Source organism: Brienomyrus brachyistius, chromosome 19 (genome assembly GCF_023856365.1).
Source record: "Brienomyrus brachyistius isolate T26 chromosome 19, BBRACH_0.4, whole genome shotgun sequence".
NCBI classification, from domain to species: domain Eukaryota; kingdom Metazoa; phylum Chordata; class Actinopteri; order Osteoglossiformes; family Mormyridae; genus Brienomyrus; species Brienomyrus brachyistius.
Genome location: NC_064551.1, coordinates 11,907,285 through 11,927,067, shown reverse-complemented (window position 1 = coordinate 11,927,067; position 19,783 = coordinate 11,907,285). Strand labels below are relative to the sequence as shown.

At 43.4% G+C, this 19,783-nt stretch overlaps 1 long non-coding RNA gene across 1 annotated transcript in view; it reads left to right on the top strand.

Annotated features, from left to right (window-relative positions):
- LOC125715054 (uncharacterized) overlaps window positions 1-16,195 on the top strand; it is a 100,454-nt gene extending 84,259 nt beyond the window's left edge. Inside the window, exon 3 of the long non-coding RNA XR_007383929.1 lies at window positions 16,013-16,195. This is a non-coding gene — a long non-coding RNA (uncharacterized LOC125715054). The remainder of the gene's footprint in view (window positions 1-16,012) is intronic.
- Window positions 16,196-19,783: the final 3,588 nt, after the last annotated feature.

Sequence of the window (19,783 nt, the reverse complement as noted above, 5' to 3'; positions counted from 1 at the left end):
CCCTTGCCAAAACTCATTTACAACTAATTATTATACTTCAGCCTGTGACATGTGGACGCATATACTGACCTATGAATATCAACACAGAACAGCATCACTGCATTCCCAATGGCAGGGCCAACAATGAACAGCACACTGTATGTACAGACAGTGAGCAGAGCACTGCATTCAGCAGGCCACTCTGGATGACAGTGCATCGAGAGCGGTTTGATGCATCAATCGCAGAATCCGGAGCCATTGTCCATGTGCATTTCCTGTAGTTTTCTCAGATTTCTTGAAGGTGAAGACCACTCTTGGAGACACTTCTCTTAACGGCCCCAGAGGTGCTCCACAGGGCTTAGGTCGGGTCATTACTACAGCTGTTAAAGATGGAGATGCTTCATTGCTGTGCCCGATGTGTTCATCCTTAAAGCACCTGTTGAAAGGCCACTTCTCCCTGACATATAGGTTGATCTGGAATGTACAGCATAGTGCTGTAATAATGAATTTCAAAATGGAATGGAGACACAATGTTTTGCAAAATTCTAATTCAAAAGAAGTATCTCTCTCATGCTATATGATATATTCATGTCACAGTACAGAAGTATTTTTTTGGTCCAGTTCTTTTTACCGCCTTGTACTTAATATTTGTACTTAATTTTCCTACAGTTTTCTGGGATTGAATTTATTTGCAGATCATTTGTGGTAATTGTTCACATGCTGCCTGACTCTATTGAACTTCCAAAAGTACCCAAACAGACATTATAATCCTTCAGGTATTCACCACTAAATATGTCTTCCTAAGAAACCTGTTGGTTTAGACCTGGTCCATGGTTGCACAGCTCCTCTCCCTAACTCCTCTTCTTTCTTCATCCTGCTTTGCACTTACACCCCCCCCCAACCCCCCATATACCTCTGTAGTGTGACATGCTCTAATTTGGCAGGGAATCAATAAAGGATAATCTGCTCCATTCATATGTGCGTTTAGCATCACAATAAACAATCAAAACTAAGACCTGGGCATTTACTGCATAGCTGCAGCCTCCCAATTTTCTCCTGTAAATTGCGAGCTAAATTAGTACCTTTGCTTCCTGTGCGGCTTATAATGACTCTAATTTGTGAGCCGCCAAATGAGGTTATGTAAATTGACCTTAACATGGGCCAAACCCCCCAGGTGACAGGTGTATTTATCCATAGTGATGGAGGTGGTTCCATGTTAGTGACTCCAGAAGCAGTTTGGCACCTGGTCCGCTCAGCTCCTCTACCAGTGAGGATGAAGCCGTCTTGGTTCTGCTGTTTTGGATGTTGCACACTTTGGACATTGTCAAGTGGCTGTGGAGAGCAGGAAGGAAGCTATGGGCAGCTGAAAAGAAATTACAGCTTAATTAAAGTCTTTTCTAGGCACGTAAGAAAAAAAATGCCATTTCAATAGTGAGATCTGAAAAATGTTACAACCGGAATAAGAGAAGGTGTGACAATGGCCATTCAGGAAATTCAGGAGTGAAAAGGGACAATTAAAATGTATTACTGGTGAGTTCTGTGAGCATAAGGGCATTTGGTCATATACAGTAAAAAGAATTGTAATGATTAGGGAACTGGACTAAATTGTGCTTATTCAAGTCCTAGGAGAGTAATTATACTTTATAAAGCAACCTGAATGAAATAAATATCTTGCTCAACAGGTATTACTGCAGAAACGTTCACTCTAAATCAGCTTCTTTGGCTGTAGTGACAGAATAGAAGTAAATGCTTAAAATAAATATAAATATTCATGCTGCCAGCTGCCAGCATCAAACGAAGAGCAGCCAAGGATGAAATGTTCACCGTGCCAAAGCCGCTGAGAGCCGTGTGGAATGCCGCAAGCTGCATTGCTGGCTACAGCTGATTGTGACATCACCAGCAATCTCCATTGGCTGGAACAGAGTCAAGGGTCAGAGGTTAATGGTTAGGGGCTATTCTCATTCAAGCTTTAACTGAACTAATTATTTAGTTATAACTGACATGTTGATTAAATGTATGACATGTAATTATGTCCAATCGATTTCAGTATTGGTGGTTTCAGCCATACGCTGTTAAATTTGTAGTATGGCAACTGTAATAAAGAAAATCAAAATAGATTTTCCGAGTGTTTTTGTTCTGCCGTGATTAGGGTTAGGAAATAGATTTAGTCTTTTTTGGAAATAGATTTTTCAAGTGTTTTTGTATTGTTGTGATCTGGGTTCATTGTATCAATTAATGATTACTTAATTGCCCTGGCTTGGAAACAATCAATTAACTAGACAAATGGGTAATCTAAATTAGATTCATTACTAATTTATTCTGTTCAGTTATTTTCACAAATTATCAGATATGGGGGACATTTTTTATTTGCACAAAACACTTGTAATAGTCCTTTCATTTTGCTTTGACACAATTTCTAAATTATGGTGAGGCCTCATCAAACAAATTCAATTTAACGTGATTTGAATTGCACGTCGCATTCAATCAACATCTCAATCAAGACTAATTAATTAAGTGCCTGACTAAATCAAAAACCAACATTCCCTATGGTTCTTGAAGACTAGGGCTGCTAACCACTGAACTTTTTTGTTAAACCAACTTCTTGTAAGTCCTAATCGCGTTTGTCCTTTTCAAAAGTGACTTAGCTTAGTCTGCAAGTTGAAAACTCTGTGCTATACCTGCATTACCTCAACAGCTCCTAAGACCAAGGACCTGTTGAAATTCATTTGTTGTTATTGCAGTTGTGTAAGTCATATTTTCTTATTAAAATTTCAGTAGCGTTGAGAACTTCTCCTCTCACCCTTTTAACTATATTATGTAACACACTTAAGTTTGAGCTTTTTAAAGCCGTATTAAATGTATTAAATCAGCACTTGAAACGGCAGACAGAAAGCCTTACTGATATTGTGAGAACGGGAAATCTGTGGCAGGTGGGATTTGTTTAGTCTTATAACTTCCATAAGCATCCTGGCACCAGCTTGATGTTACACAAAGCAGGTGGGTGAAAATCCACCTGCTGATATACTGGATGAGGTTCTGAGCTCTGGATTCATGGAGTCTCATCAGTGGAGGAATTCAACAGGAGCTTCATCACAGGACTGACCCTTACATCTGGATGTAAACCTGTGAACCAATCAAAACTGCGATGAGGCATCTCACCTGGATATGAAAGGTTTTGATCGAGGGATAAAATGGCATCTGTCGAGGAGCCTGCAGTGCACCTCAGTTTCAGCTGACCCTCGTGAGAAAGCGTACGGGTGTCACACAGAGCAGCTTAGAGGGGGCAGAGACAGAAGGGCCCTGTGCAGAAAGGGGACCCCCCCAGCACCCCCTTTTATCCAACTGTCACTTCAGGAGCCACCCTACCCTGAAACAGAAGGGGCGAATGGGACAGCTTTTGATTTTCTGCAGGTGGCTGATAGGAGTGGCCCCCACGCACCCCCAAGCCTGTTCCTCCTTGAGAGTTTACGTGAGCCTTTGTCAGGACTGCTGGAAAGACAAAAAAAAAAAAAAAGTACGGTGGCCCTTTAAATCCATTCAGCGAGTCTGTCATGCCATGAGTGGCCAATCACATCCATTAAAACTGAGCGAAGACGCAGACGCTCTGCCCCTTTTCTTGCCTCTTCTATGGGACACAATGCACAGCTGAATGCTGTCGAACCCCCCACCCTGGGGGGCAAGGGAGTCCATGAAACCCGGATTCACTCCCTGCGAGATCTTTTTACCGCCTTGTACTTAATATTTGTACTTAATTTTCTCACAATTTATTAATTTGGTTGGCTGCTAGCTTCCCACCTTTGGGCTGCATTATCTAATGAAGGTGTTCCAGGGTGCCCCCCCCCCCCCCCAGCCCACATGTCACCACTTCTTGTCTTTCCCAGGGCGTCCAAGGCTGAGAACCTTTGTTACAGTGTAATTCCACATATACAGGACAGGGAGAGACACAAATGTCATGGAAACAAGCAGCATAATTAGGTGAGGGCCTAATATCTCACACACATTTATATTGAAATAATTGAAGTATTACTTTTAACCACTTATATGACTGAGGTCATTTACATATCTGCAGGAACACTGATGTGGCAACATGTGATGCCTGGGATGGAGCAAAACCATGGATTGCCAGTGATTCCCCAAGGATCAGATTGGGAAACACTGGTCTAATCCACAATTTTACTATACCTCCAGGTAGAGCTGTGAGAGGGGAAATGGTGGGTCAAGTGTCCAGTAGTGTCCTTATGATAAGTAAAAGGAAGAAATTAGGAGCTGGACAAATGGGAAAAAGCTATAAGTACCAAAGGCACTACATGATTCATAATGTGTAAAAACTTACCTAATATAATAATATTACAATAATATTAAACCTAAAAAACAACTACTCTGAAATACAGAATTAACAAACCAGTAGATGAGATTATGGATTGGGACTAGTGCCATCCATTCATTTTCCACAACTTATCCTATTCAGGGTTGCAGGGGGTCTGGAGCCTATCCTAGAATCCTAGAGATTGCGGGTGGAAGGCAGAGAACAATCCAGGATGGGGTACCAACTCACTGCAGGGAAGACTCACACACCATTCACACCTATGGGCAATTTGGCAACTCCAATTAACTTCAACCTGTGTTTGGAGTGAGGTGGGGGGTAGGTGGATAAGAGTACCTAGAGGAAACCCCATGATGACATGGGGAGAACATGCAAACTCCATGCACATAGAACCCAGGTCCTAGAGGTGTGAGGCAACAGTGCAAACCACTGCACCCTGGAACTAATGCTAGATTAACTGAATTCAATATTAAAAATTATTAGTTTGCACTGCAAAAAAAATCGTCTATTTTATTTCTCTTCAGTTTCATGAACAATCAGTTTTTAAAAATATAAAATGCAAAAACCCGACCTTGTCAATTGTCAATTCAATTTTCAAAATCAAGTGTGCATTTGATATTAGTAAATTAAAATTCAGTTGCATTTTTGAAAATAACGTGCAAATGTGATTAGGTGAAATTTAATCAGGTTGAGATTTATGCTGTATGTATAAAGTTACCAGTTTTTATATCATAATAACAAGGAAACCTGAATACGAATGAAGACAGCGGAAGTTAGTGCAAAAATGGTCAGTATAAAAATTAATAAAGCATTGCAGCATCTTCTATTGACATGTCATAAGGCATTATAGTGTTGATTATAATACTTCATAAGCTCCAATTAGACTCTCATCCATAATGCACTATAGACACCTTCATAATGCATTATAATGGTCCATATAAGAATTATGGATGCTTTGTACTGCATTATGAAGGTATCTATAGTGTGTTATAGATGAGAGCTCATAAAGCATTAATAATACATAATTAACATAAATATAATGTGTTATGCCTTTTTATAAATAATTGTAGACATGTTTATAATGCTTTATGAATGCATTATAATGTATTATGAATCTGTTCATAGATTCCTACAGACATCGCATTCCTAGAAAGTGTTAGCACTACGTTTTGTTCCAAAAGGAGATATCAAAGTTGTCAACAGTCACCATTTTGATGGAGGACAAGATGGTGCATCTTTAGCTTAATGCCAGTAACATACATAATTTGTTTTAATCTCTTAATGTGGTTCTGACCCGCTGACAAAAACAGGGCTGCTTCACTAGGCTCCCGGTGGCCCGGCGGTGTTTCGATACCCCCCCCCCCCCCCCCCCCCCCCCGAGATAAACAACTTGGAAATAATGAAAGGGGAACATTCCCCCTCAAAAGGTCTTCCTAAAATGATTAACCCCTCCACAGAGTTCACCACCGAGGGTCTGCTTTTTGTCTCCTTAATTCTTCTATTCTGTCCCTCCATTCCCCCCCCCACCCCCCCATTTTTTTTCTCCATCTTTCCACATCCCATAAAAAAAGGAAGGAAGAGGCATGAATGGAGATGGGGGATTTTCCCACAGTGGTGCTGCGTGTGGGAGGTGGAGTGAGGGGGACTAGAGGCCTCCGTCGCTGCGGCCTTCTGCTCCATTGGCGACGGTTAGCGCTCTCTGGCTAGCTAGCGCTCTGGCCGGCATCTTATCAGGCACAGATTGGGCCGCAAAGAATCCCCAAAAGCTGCGGCATTGCCAGCTGCCTCCTCTTCTAAATTATAACTTAGGACTGACCCTTTTCTGCTACAGGATGATTCCCCCCCCCCCCCCCCCCGCAACCGATTTTGTGGCGACAGGAAATTACTCCTTTCATTGCCATTTGCAATGAAAAGAAACCTAAGAATGTGCCATTTTCCCTACGCTTGGCTTCAAGGTGTTTGGCCACAGCAGAATGGAAAGCCAATTTCAAATATGTGCTCTACACAAAAGCTGCCAAGACAGAGGTCGTATGGAAATGAATAAAATATACATAAAGGACCAGACCCTTTAACAGTATATTCAGTCTTACAATGTGTGTTCATATATACAGAGAATAGGACAACCATTACTGAAGTGTTCTTTTCGCCTGAGAGGTTAAAAAGCGCTGGTAAGTCTTTCATTCTCCAACCTTTTTATGCTTGGAATGTGCTCTGGGAAATCGCAATACAATGCACTTCATCAGTTACAAATTGATGCAAAATCAAATAAATTAGCAGCCTTAAAACCTCCTTTTAAAATATGCCGTCGATCCCATGTGTGTCACATATAAAGCGTATCTTGACATCTGAAAATATTCTCCAAAGTTTTCAGTCATAAGTATATGGAAAGCTCACGATATTGATTGAATTTTAAATATATTAAATACGTTTTGTAAAATAAGAAAAAGGACTGTTATCAGTCCAGGTCAAAACTGACCCTGCCAGCCTAAAGCAGTTGCCCTCAATTAAGAGTGTTGGTGAAATTGATCAAGACCGCTCACTTTAAATAAAGACTCCAGATACTTTTTGCACTGGAGCCGCAGGTTAGATTGTATGACATCTATTAGGAGTGTCAAATGGAAGGGCAGGACAGGGATAAAAATCAACCACTTGGAGGTTCAGTGACATTTTGCGGTCTTTGCGGCAGCAGTATTTATTTCTGCAAGCCTTGGGAAAAACACACTGTTTTATAATAAGAGCACTGAGGAAGAACATCACGATTCAATTATATCATGTTAAGCAGCTGGAAGATGGATGGATATAATATTGTATTTCTGAACCCTGCTAGAAGTTAACGCAGATGGTTATTAATCCGAAATGTTATGGAAAGGTTAGCATTAAGCTAAGGGTCTCACGTTGAGAAAAGGGTCAATCTTAGGGTACCCACTCTTCCCATTTTCCTTATTTCATTCAACTGCCAGTTTCCTTAAAGAGATGGTCACAAGTATTTTTTTAATAAGAGTTAGTAATGATGACTGACAACATAAGAGTCTTGGTGAAAAGAGCTTTGTCCTGTTAATATAAATGCTTTCTATCAAGGTGAGTTATTTATTTTAAACTTAATGCACTCAATGAGCAAACAAATCAGCTCCATTGTCAAATTCCTTCTTTTAGCATTTGTGAAAAGTGTGCTTTGATATTGTTTTCTGCTTCTCCTCTATTTCCTGAATGGGAGACCAGCCCTGCTATGCTAAGCCAAGTAGTACTCAGCGCTGGGATCGGGGAAGATGGACAAGCTGATGTGAGGTTCAATGCAATGCAACAGGTGGCATAGCAGTTAAGGACTCATTATCTGTAGGTTTTTGTTTAAGTTTTTCCTTGTCATATCCTTGAGCAGCGTACTTAACCTGAATTGCTATTGTAAGATACTCCCAGTAATAACACATGTAAGTGACTTTTGATAAAAGCTAAGTACAGTAATGTAATGTTAAGATAGAACAAGCTGCGTGTGCAAATAACCTAACTTGTGCTTCATGTCGTCCAGCGGGTGCCTGATCTCCCATTGACTCATAGCAGGGTGGAACTGGGATTGAACTTCTGCCCTGAAGTTTGGTGTCTCTGAAGGCTTCACAACAGGGGCGTAGCCAGAAATTTTATGGGGGTGATATTGCGCCTAACGTGGGGAGGCTGCGTCCCAGGACTCTTGGAAAGAACAACACGTTGGCATTTATATCGATGATCACGCAATATTCAAACCTGATGACGGTAAAATGTAGGCCTCAAGACCCACAGAGGCTGATGTTACTGTCTGCTGTCAGTTGCTGGCCAGTCCTAGGGGTAACACCAGGCAGTGACTGACCATGCTGAGCAATCCCACCCATCATGGGGTTCTGTGCTCTTTTCTCCTATTACTTTGTCCGTATTACAAAAGATTGCTGAGACATACCTTTCGGTCAAGCACACCACTCCACCAGCAGCCCGCTGGGCACTTTTCATAATGACAATGCAGTTAGTTACGGCTCAATGGGGCCCAGAATGCACGCTGGGGACCTCGTGATCTCAGAGGGAATTATGCGAGCACCTAGCTGTATCCAGAGTATGAAGCCACTTTTCCCGGAAACATACGCAGTCTTGGGACACCATTCGATTGGGCGCTGAGATGGCACAGATTATCATGAAAGTAGAGGTTTCGTCAGCAGATAAATAATGGTAAATGACAGTCTGTAAGCAGTGACACACTTGTTATGCTCATCTACCAAAATAAAGAAGTGTTTGAAAATACTATACCCCTCTCCTGAGTTGGCGTGTCTAACTACTGTGCGAGGCTTTTCTGAGTTGGGCACAAACTCTTAACTAAATATAGAGTGGATGTTTATCATCTACAGAAATTATATCTGCATGACGAAACCTCAGGCCTGTATTTGTTGTTGTACAATAAACAGAATATTGGCGTGCTCCTTTATTGGGAACGAGATCGAGCAGAGATGGGAATTTGTAATTTCATGAATAATTGCTTGTGTTGTTCAGTCAAGATCTTGCCAGCCCTGGTATCCCTCATCATTTCCGCTAAAGTGAAAACGGGACAGTGGATTGATTTCGTTCGAAGCTCATAAATTTCACCATAATTGTAATGATTTCACTTTTTTTTTCTCCTCTGCCACTCATAGATGGAGAGGAGGATATCTGCATAGATTAAGCACAAACAGCTGGGGATCAGGGGAGACGTGTGGAGGAATTTTGCAGTGTAATCGACTGCAATCAGAGGGAGGTCAAGGGTGTGTGTGTGTGCGTGTGTGTGTGTATGTGTGTGTGCCTCAAGACCTAGGGTGTATTTGTGGCAGGACAAGAGGACCTTAGACATAAATTATCAATAGTGAGATTTTCACTGGCAGGAAGTAACTCCTGCAAATACGGATATGCATCATGCAAAAACAAATAAAATTAGTTCTTTGACAATCTAATGTCCACTGTACTTTCCAGAAGCAGTACCTGGTCAAAGCTAAAGGAATATTCAGAAAAAGGTTTGGTTAATAACAGAGCTGTATCCTGCAGTTAACATCCATGCCTGTGCTATTAAAAAGCAGAAGCGACACAAAGGATTTCAAATGAGAGTTCCTGTCAAAAGCTACAGTTCATGCAGTGGATGGAACGCTTTGGCATTTCTAAATGAGGCTGGAGAGGTGAGAGGAACAGAAAGGCTGCTTGCCATATATGTCACATGTAAAAAATGAACAGCGCCAAAATCCTCTAGCCGGCGTCGAAAGCCGTCTGTGGTCCTGATAAGTTCCCTTTTTCTGGCCTCCACCCATAGCAGGACTGAGCTCTCCTCACCAGAGCCACCAAGAGGTCTCTCGTGTTCTGTTATTTTGCCTGTTCATGCATTCGGAACAAGAGAGAGTTAAGAGCATCTTTAAATAAATTGAGCATTTTTTTCTTTCTGGTGCCCGCTGAATTAATTCAACCTTTAAACACTGTCGACGGCAATCACAGCTCCCCTACTTTCTGCGTGACTCTGGAGAGCAGTGAACAAAAACAGGCTCCCGACAGAGGGCCATTTTGGGGCTGGAGAGTGTGGTGGGTGGAGGGTGGTGGTGCTGGGGGGGGGGGGGGGGTCTCGCTGCGAGTGCAGAACCAGCCGGGACATCAGTACCCTTCTGGAAGGTCTTTCAGCCCAGGCTGCATAGCAGCTGCCCTGTCAGGTAAATAGACTTTTGACTTAAACTGAAAGAAAAAACATGCAATTGTTTTAGCTCACGAATCCCCCGGAGCCTTTCCCTGGACTTCCACTCTGTTTGCTTTGCTATTTGCCTGGGGAATTTCTTCAGTATTATATAAAGTGACTGGCCATTTATTTTCCTGACATCTTCAATCACTGTAATCTCTAGACAAATAAAATCTCTCTTTTTCCGTGGGGTAAAAACACAAGGGGTTTTAAATTTCCTTTGCTATGGCAATTTGTACTTTGCCGGGCACCAGTCAAATTTGCACATTTTGAATTCTGACAGTGGCAGATGCCGAGTGACTTTCCAAAATGGAACGTGAGATTTTTTAGATAAGCAAGTTATTGGTGATGTCTGGGTTCTTGTTTGCTGTGATGCCTCTATCTGCCCTGAGAGACCGGCTGTTTACCTTCCTTTAGACCAGAGATAAGAAGTCTCAAAACCAGACCTAGTCACGAGCTGATCACTGTCTCAGCTTTGCCAGCTTGATATCCACTCTTCTGATTAATTCTCTCAAACTTCCTGAAATTATTCTGCTCATTTGAGCCCTGCTTCCCCATGTACATTTCATCTGAGTTCAGGAGAAACAGACAAGATGGAACTTTATTTAGAACTATTTTTTTTGTTCTCCAACAGCATTGCAAAAATAAATAGCATCACAAAAGTCCACATTAAAGTAAATAACAAGCCTTCTGAAAATGGAATGAGTAATGGAAGGTAGTCATAGGGAATTGTTGAATTGTCCTTGAAGTTGGGTAGAGTGAGGGACTTGGAGACTTGGAGCACCTACCCAACCAAATGGCAGTAGACGTAAAGGTCATTATTACTGTGATGTGCCCTGTCTCCTCACTGAACCACCTAACTCCATGGCTTATGTTTACACATTCTGGCATTCGTCACGTTATACAATACAGTCATAGGGCTTAGACTTCGGCTGCCATTTGCTTGTTTTTATACAGTACATTTATATTTAGACATTTATGTCCTTTCATACTGTACTCTTTGTTGTGTGTATTGTCTGATCCTGTCTATAACTGCTACTGTAACACAGAAATTTACCTTCATGGGATTAATAAAGGCCATCTTATCTTATCTTATCTTATCTTATCTTATCTTAACCCTATCCTATCCTATCTTATCTTATTTTCAAAGGTGCTCATTGCTGCAAGATGAACTTCTATATGAAAGTGTGCCTCAATTGCACCAGGTCTCTGTTGAGAGGATGGGCCTTATTGTTTTAACGGATACATTTCTTCCTTCCGCCATTGCTTCCTCTGTGTTTTCTTCAAAAGCTATCCCCTCAATAAAGACTATTTGCTCTGCACTTTCTTGTAGACTTCCTCTGTGTTGTGTTGCCAGTCCAGCATATCATTGATGTAGACACCAAGGTCTCTATAGCACTGAAACAGTCCTACACTCGCTCCTTGGGTGCTGACCCTAAGCCCCCCCCCCCAGCTCCTTTACTTTCCAACATTCAGCTTCAGATGGTTCTTTATGCACGAAGACCTCCACTGTTACATCCCTGAACCATAAGGGAACTTATGAAGATGGAATGAGCTGGAATTATACCTGGAGTTTGTGGTATAGAGTAGAGAGTGTTTCCCAATCCAGTCCATGGGGATCCACAGCTGATCCATGCTTTTCCTCCATCTGAGCTCCCTGCCAGGGTCCACGGTTTTGCTCCCTCCCAGCTGAAAAACATGGACTGTCTCAGGGTCCCTGAGGACCAGATTGGGAAACACAGGTGAAGAGAGTAAACAGGAATGTTGATAGTCCCCCCACCCCCCCTCCTCAGTGTCCCCAAGCACCACATTAGCTATGCAGTTAATGATACAGACTAGATGTAGCTGGTTGGGTACTGTAATCTGTAACCCTGGCAACCATGACATCCTAACCCTGCATCACCTTGAGGCTGGATGATCTTAAAGGCACTGGAGAAGCCAAAAACAGGATCCACATGATGGTCTATTTGTCCAGGTGTGAGTGGACACTATGAATACCTTCTGTGGACACCTTCATGGACATTATGGGTTGAGCCCCCCACCCATTCATTATGACAATATGATTATTTGGGGGTGAGCTGTATTGGTCAGTACTCTGGTTTCCCCCCACAGTCCAAAGACATGCTGAGGTTAATTGGAGTTGCTAAATTGCCCGTAGGTGTGTGTGTGAGAGTGAATGGTGTGTGAGTGTGCCCTGCGATGGGCCGGCCCCCCATCCTGGGTTGTTCCCTGCCTCATGCCCATTGCTTCCGGGATAGGCTCCGGACCCCCCGTGACCCAGTAGGATAAGAGGTTTGGAAAATGGATGGATGGATGGATGGATGGATTGGCCAGTTTTGATTGGCCACACCCCCATAATTTATACCCATTCATTAGGTCATGTGGACATCCTTTTTTAGGTACAGGAGGTGCAAGGTTTCATAGGGACACCTTTATGGATGTAGGGAGAAGCTGCATGCCTGTTTGATGTCTGCTGGACATCAGTAGTTTGTGTGGCTATAGGAATGTAACCTAATAACCAGACATTTTTAAAAGCGAACCTTAGTTCTATATGCAGATGATCATTAACAAATTGTCAACAAACTGGTTTTAGATGTCTGCTCTATTTCCTCAGATTTACTGACTGTATTGTATTACTGTAATATGTTGATGATGGGAGTCCCTGAATCATCTGCCTACCCCCTCACGGCTGTCCACAGCTGAACATTTCACGAGTCACCGTGGTGAGACTCCTGCCCATCCAAGGGGCAGAGACGCGGTTGAGCCGGTTGCATGACGATGATTGCCGTGGTGCCTGCCACTGCAGAAGATGAACCTGAATACACAAGGCTAACGTCACGCCCCGGCTGCTTGTACACCTGCTTTTTAAGGAAAATTGCTCCTTGTCTGATGTGGTCAAATTCAGAGCAAGGTTGTCATTTTGTAGGGATTGCTGTAAAATTTGGACCAGTAAGAAAAGGACTACAGTTACGTGCAGAAAGTTGTTTAGTGATGCTAACTAGTGGTACCCACAAAACAATGTGCATGTTAATGAACTGTAAGGCAGTGCTCTGAAATGTCAGTGGCAGGAATACTAAGAGTTTCCTCAAAACAAAATGATGGTACCAACAATATTTAGCTCTGATTAACCTTTTCACAGTTACCCACAGAAAAAAACTAGATATATGGTATACAAAGTCCAAGAGTCACGATGGCCGGACTTACGATTTTTCGATCTTACAATGATGATTCCAATACGCTAAAAATTGTAAAATAATTTAAGATTCGCGGGCAGGCATCGCTGACAGGCAAGGGTAGCAGTTTATGACGTAAGATACGTTGGGACGCTGCTGGGATGAACGCATCTCCGCCTTGTGTGATGCCTTACTCTCACCAACAACTCACAGAGTTGTATCGATGTTAGAGCATGTATTTTTTCAAGTGTTTTAAGTGTATTGTACTGTAATAAAATTTTTGTCTTACGATATTTTCACCTTACGAACATCGTAACCCGGAGAGAGGCTGTATTATGGATGGGTGGATGGATGGATGGTCCTGAGGGAAATTTAGGAATTTTTTTTTCTCAGCCTGAGTTAAGGATTTGGGCAACTCAGTGGCTGGTCTAATAGGTGACTTGCACCTCCAGTACTGCAGGCTTGCGTCCCACCTCTGCATGCAGCTTGCCGGCTCTGCTTGGGCCGTAAGGATCTCCTCTGGGTACCCGTACATCTTGGGATAGACCATGCTAATGTTTGCTAACTTAAAATAAGCCAGTATAAGATCAGGATCCAAATTTCAATGTTTAGATGGATGCATGCGGGTGCACTAGACTTAAATTTCTGATCCCTATGCCATGATATGGCGTCTGGTAGTGAGCAGCCAAGAAATTCCAGCCTAGATGAGAATGTCCTTTCATCCCTTCATACATACATTTCTTTACCTTGCGGACACAAGCCTCATGCCTCAAGTCTCATGGAGCAGCAGAGGATCATGGGAGACCCAGGGCTTTTGTTTGGGCCACGTCCGTGATATGGGTTAATGAGCACAACTTGCTCTGCATCGATAAATGGTTTGTCAATGTGCCAAAGACCACCCTACCCTCCCTCTTCCTGCACTGGCTGGTCCACACACACACAGTGTTGCTATTGAGCTTAGCCTCAGACTAATGGAGTTCTTAAGTGCTGTTTACCAAAGTCTAATCCTACATTTTTTCCACCATGCAGACATTGCAGATGAATAACAGAAGCAGGCATAAAACAGTGTAATTTCCGCACCCGCGCTCAGTTAAAGGTGACGTGTTTCAAAATTTTAATGTGACAATGAATAACGTTAGAATGAGGTCCCTTGAACCTGGAGACTCTGATGATTATGTAGACATGGTAATTTTGTTGTGTTCTGAAAAGGATTATTAAGTTTGCAGAAGTTAATTGTAATTCTGTCTGGCCTGTAATTAAAGAAAATTTATTGGGGATGTGCACCTTGTGTGCACCTCAGTTGCTACTCAAGAACTAATCATGAACTAATATAGTTCCTGTATGAAATACATGAATCATCCTGATTTATTAATGATGAACAAACATAGGATCAGTACGTAACAAACCCTTAGTTTGTGGTTAATGAATACATTAAGTAAGAGTGTTACCTAACTGAATGATCACAGCCTGTCTGAGCTGCCAATGCATGGGGAGGGGGGTCCCTGCCAATGTTTCTTCATCTCCAGATGTCTCCACTTGGGTAGAAGAGGAGGACATGCACTGAGAACAATCAGAAGTGCCACAGTCGTCTCCTAGACCTGCACTGTCCCCCTGCAGACCCAACGGCTTACCAGAATCTTTTTAGGGATCGTTTGAAATTTTAACCCTTTTTAAAAAAAAATTTAAGTATACAAGCCCATTCAGCATGCTTGTAATACCATAGATTTTTTTTTTGGACCCAGACTTCACTGTTGTGTACGAAATGTTTTTAGTAAAAGTGCATTGTGGGAAAATCCAGAGAACGGGGTGATCTGTTACTGCTCCTTGAGAAATCTGACGAGACATCTTAATTTTTTGCGTCCTGACCTCTTTTATTTTCCAAAAAAAGTGCTCCCCACATCCATTCATAATTCACATAAGTAATGCACTGCACCCAGAAAAGGCCTCTCCTGACTAGGCAGACATCGTCTCACTCATCGAAGGCACCATGTCAGAAAAACGTGTCACTCTTTTATACCCCAACAATGGGAAGCCGGGCTGAGTCTCCCAGGGGAAAAAAGGAGAGAAGACGGGCTTTTGATTTTGGAGATCATTAGATTCTGAGACGTTTTCTGAGGCTGTTCAGTCATAAGTGCCGCAGCTCCGGAGTCTTTAAAAACACCTGCTAACTAATTACAGGTAGCTCTGGCTACTGCAGACTAATGGGATACCTGGAAAACAGTTTGTTTTTCTATTCCTCTCTGCCCGAGTTATGTAACATATATATTAAACCTTATTTTGTGTTTGCCTCTGCATGTATTTTGGAATCTTTTCATCATCTGCAATGAAAAATCTGCAGTTATGTGGGTCGTGAATGTCCGTAATTTCATTTAGTTCCTGGTTCAAGTAGGAAGTTCCTGGTTCAAGTAGGAATTTTGTTATGCCTGATTTATGACTTTTTACACTATTCTATTCTAGCAACAAATTTTCATAAAATTTATATATTTATATATATATTTCATATTAAAAAATGAGATAATTTTGCCCTTGTTTCATTTATACTGCATATAAACTTATAAACTTTTCTGTACATAAGTATTCCTGGGAATGCACAGATCTCCTGTCAGGTTAAGTGAAAGTCAAACTTTTAATGGCAAATAGCAGAAAGTTAAACGGCCCTGTCAGTGAAATTAGGCCCCGGTGAATGGCGAGTGACGTCCTCCAGACCAGTGGCTCTGTCACCGTGGAGGATCAGCAGGGGGTGGGACTGGAGAGCGCTAATCAGCCCAGAGCTGTGCTGTTTGAGCAGGACACTAATGAAGTCTTCGCCTCACAATGTCGCTGCTTCTCCCACAGACGCACCTACGGTTTTGTTCTACCACCACCTCTGTCACCCCAACTTAACTCTTGGTGTGGAGCAGCGCTTAACACACCAACAGATGTCCTTCATCGAACAAAATGAACTGTCAGGCATACCCTGGATAAACAGAGTTCAGCCGCTTTGAGACTCTGGCACGTTAGAAGCTTCTGAACTCAAAGCAGAAGAAATCTAGGTTTCCAAGACTGCAGGACCACTGCGATCTTCGCCTGATTCCCCAATGTTACCACAAGAACAAGTCGATACCCATATGCACAGCCTTCCAAAAACACAAACTGTCACAGGCTGCCTTAATGTCGTAAACCTTCAGGATCCTAAATATATTGCCTGTAGTCCCAAGACTCAATAATGTCAAGCGAACATTTACTCAGGACAGGGCCTCTATATGGCCACTTCCTGTCCATGTGCTTGGACCCAAATGTGTGTGGATGAGACTGGGCTGCACTACTGGAGATCACCCGCCTGTGACCACCAGTCCCACCTCCCCCACCCAAAGTGCTGCAAATCTGAAGGAGTGGAACATCCTACTCAGCAGCCTCCATCTTCATGTACTACGTATTTATGTTAATATTTAATTTTCATTTGGACACCTATAAAGATGTCTACTTTAGCTAATTGGCATGTTATACTGGCAGAAATGTGATTATTTATGAATTATATGATATTTGATATCAGTATATACAGCATAGAGGTGATGGTATTTTCAAAGATCGGACAGAAGAGACATACAGTGTAATGTAATGTAGACGTAGCCCAAAATTAAGGCCCCCCCTTTGTTCAGGCGGCCGGGCTGTTTATCGGCACGGCTCTGATGTCACACAGGGACACAAAGGGAAGCATTTTTGCTGTCTGCAGATAACACACCCTTCTCTCTATCACCCCCCCACCCCCCCCAAATCCCTCATTATGTGCAGGTTCTGTCTTCCCGGCAGGTATTAGGCATCATGTCTGAAGTGCCCAGACATCCTGTTGGGGTAAAAATTTCCACGCTGTTCCACTCTAAGAGCATGCTAGTCTCCGACTGATTGCAGAATGTCCTAATGAAAATGGGAGCAGGTGCACTTCCGTTCCGCCTTCTCGGCTGGTCGGGAGGCAGGGTGGGGGGGGGGGGGCTCTGGTACCCATGTTGTGCTGTAACTCTTCCAAGTGATTCCTCTGCAGAGTTCTGCAGGACCACTGCGGTCTCCGCCTGATTCCCCGATGTTACCATCTGCGGTAAACACTTACCCGCACTCCCACTGCCACAGAAATCCTCTGCTACGTGCGAAGAGGCCATGGAGAGTCTGATTGTCACGGAGGGGCTGTCCTAATCTCACGGTGCGCCCTCCTTCCACCATCTTTGATTATTACTCCCCATCTCCTTGTTGCAGTTTAGATTTCGATGCCTGTGCATTCGGTCAGAAAAGTTAGTTCCTACCCAAAAGCTTACAGCGGGCAACTAAATTTAAACCATGGGTGATCAGTGCATTGTGCTGCTCTAAAGCTTGTTTTTCTTTAGGTCTTCAAAAGGTGGAGAAGGCTTAGTGTTGCAGGTATGACTCCCGGAGCTCATCTCAGGCACAATCTTTACAAGAAGGCTGTATGGAGGGGCAATGGGGTGGGTGTATGGGAGAAGGGGGGGGTCACACCTCCAGTCGGAATGACACCATAATGCCTGACTTGCTGTTTATCTTTGGCAGGAATCAAACAGCAGGTGCCGTAATGCCCTTCTCTGCGAAATGATTCCAATTTTGTTGTGAAAAGAAACAGGATTGTGTTGGGCCTATTTCATTTCAGAGAGGGCAGCCGCGGCATTATCCCTACCTGACTCTGGCGCTGAAGAGGCAATCACAGCAGCCACACTCCAGCAAAAACACACACACACACACACACACACACACACACAGCACACACACACACGCACTCCAGCCTGCAGATAGCAGCAGATCACATGACCAGGGCGCCGTCATTGGCTGCTCGGTCATACACACGAAAATATGTGGTTCATGTGGGGGATTTAGCTGCAATGCAAAAATAACCCAACACAATAGCCACGCCCCCCCCCCCCCAAAAAAAAAGAAAATGAGCAAATGAGTTGCACAAAAGTGTAGAGTACCGTGCAATAGCTTTCAAATGGACTTTTTCAGGATTCTTTGTGTTTATATCATTTTACACACATTCTGCTTCAACGTTACAATTTGTTGCTGATGTGTTAGCATTATTATTATTATTATAATGTTTTAACGTTACCTATTTTAGCTACTGACTATTGGTTCTTTCAAGTAGTGATGATTACAGAGATGTTAAAATGAATAGCGTGCTACCTGTAAAATGCTGATAATGATCATGGCCTTTGGAATCCAGGGCGGCCACTCATGGGACAGCAAGCTTTGTTTAAATATCATCCATTACGATGAAAAATGAGTCCTCCAGCTGATACTTCTCGGCCAGCCGCTCAGGGCCTTTAAGACATCGATTCCCACAAAAACAGATGTCGCTACTCATCATGTTATGGGATAAACTGAAATTCCCCGTGCGAAATTTCCAGATTCTTTAAAAGACACATGTGGGTCAAACATGGCTATTCACCCAGAGGATTTTCAAATAAATGAACAAACAAAAACACCGTGCGACAGGAGCTGCCACCCATACAACACGGGCAGCCGGAAAAAGCCCATCAAACGTCGCTCTTGCACTTTTCCCCAAAACAGCACCTCCCTGACATTTATGTTAATCTGTCAGCAGAGTGGGTCTACAGCACATTTATGAAGTTGATGCCTGGTGTTACAATAAAGCGGACAGTCCATGAATAATCAATGCAGCGGTGTTATGCGTAATGGCAGCATGCGCGCAGTGCGGAGGGGTAATTTCAGGCAATTGCCTTTGTGAGATCAGAATGCGGAGGGAACGCTTTTCTGCAGGCCGGCGTGAAGAGCAAGAAGCCTATCTTACAGCCGAACGTTTCCAAGGGATCGAAAGCAAATTTGTTCTGCTGGGAAAAAAAGAAACACGACATGAAGGGCGACTAACTCAGATATGGAGGCTTAATTATAAGTGCAGCTAATTAACCTCGTCCCCACCTGACACGCGCAGGCATGCAGTAACATATGCACACGCGCTCAAGCCTCTCAAACTCATCAGCGGGGCAGAAATCAAGCTCGTGTTTCCTGAGTTAATCCGGGACGGCACTCCACAAAACCCCGACACTAATAAGACATTCAGCCAGAGGCAGGTGAATCCATGGTGGGGGCGGGGGGAGGCGCGCAGGGGGTGGGAAAGGAACACCTGCAGCTCGGGGGGGTCGTGGCACTCCAGCAAAATGACACGGCTCGCGGTGCGTGGCAGCAGAGCGCAGGAAAGAAGCAGCTGAAATGGGGCGGGGGGGGGGGGGCAAAGGGGTGAGGGGCTCATGTGGGGAGGGGGGTTGTGGTGGTGGTGGAGGAGAGCCAGAGAAAGAAAAGGTACTGGGAGAGAGAGGGAGGGGGAGATGGAGGGAAAAATTGATCCCATCTGCAGTATGATAGTTAATTAAAGCAGCTCTTGAGTGGCCCAGGATGAGAGGTTTGGCTCTGTTCCTGGAGGCAGAGCTCTGATTACTGAGGGAGGAAGCCTGGTTTCTTAGCAATGGCAGGGCTGCCCAGGGGCTGCCCGCGGCAGCACAGCTCGCAGGCTTCTGTTTCTTCTTCTTCTTCTTCCCGTTAGTGTGCTGGTAACTCTCAGCATCAAATGCACAAAACCTAGAAGAAACAAGAAGAAATGTACACAGTAGT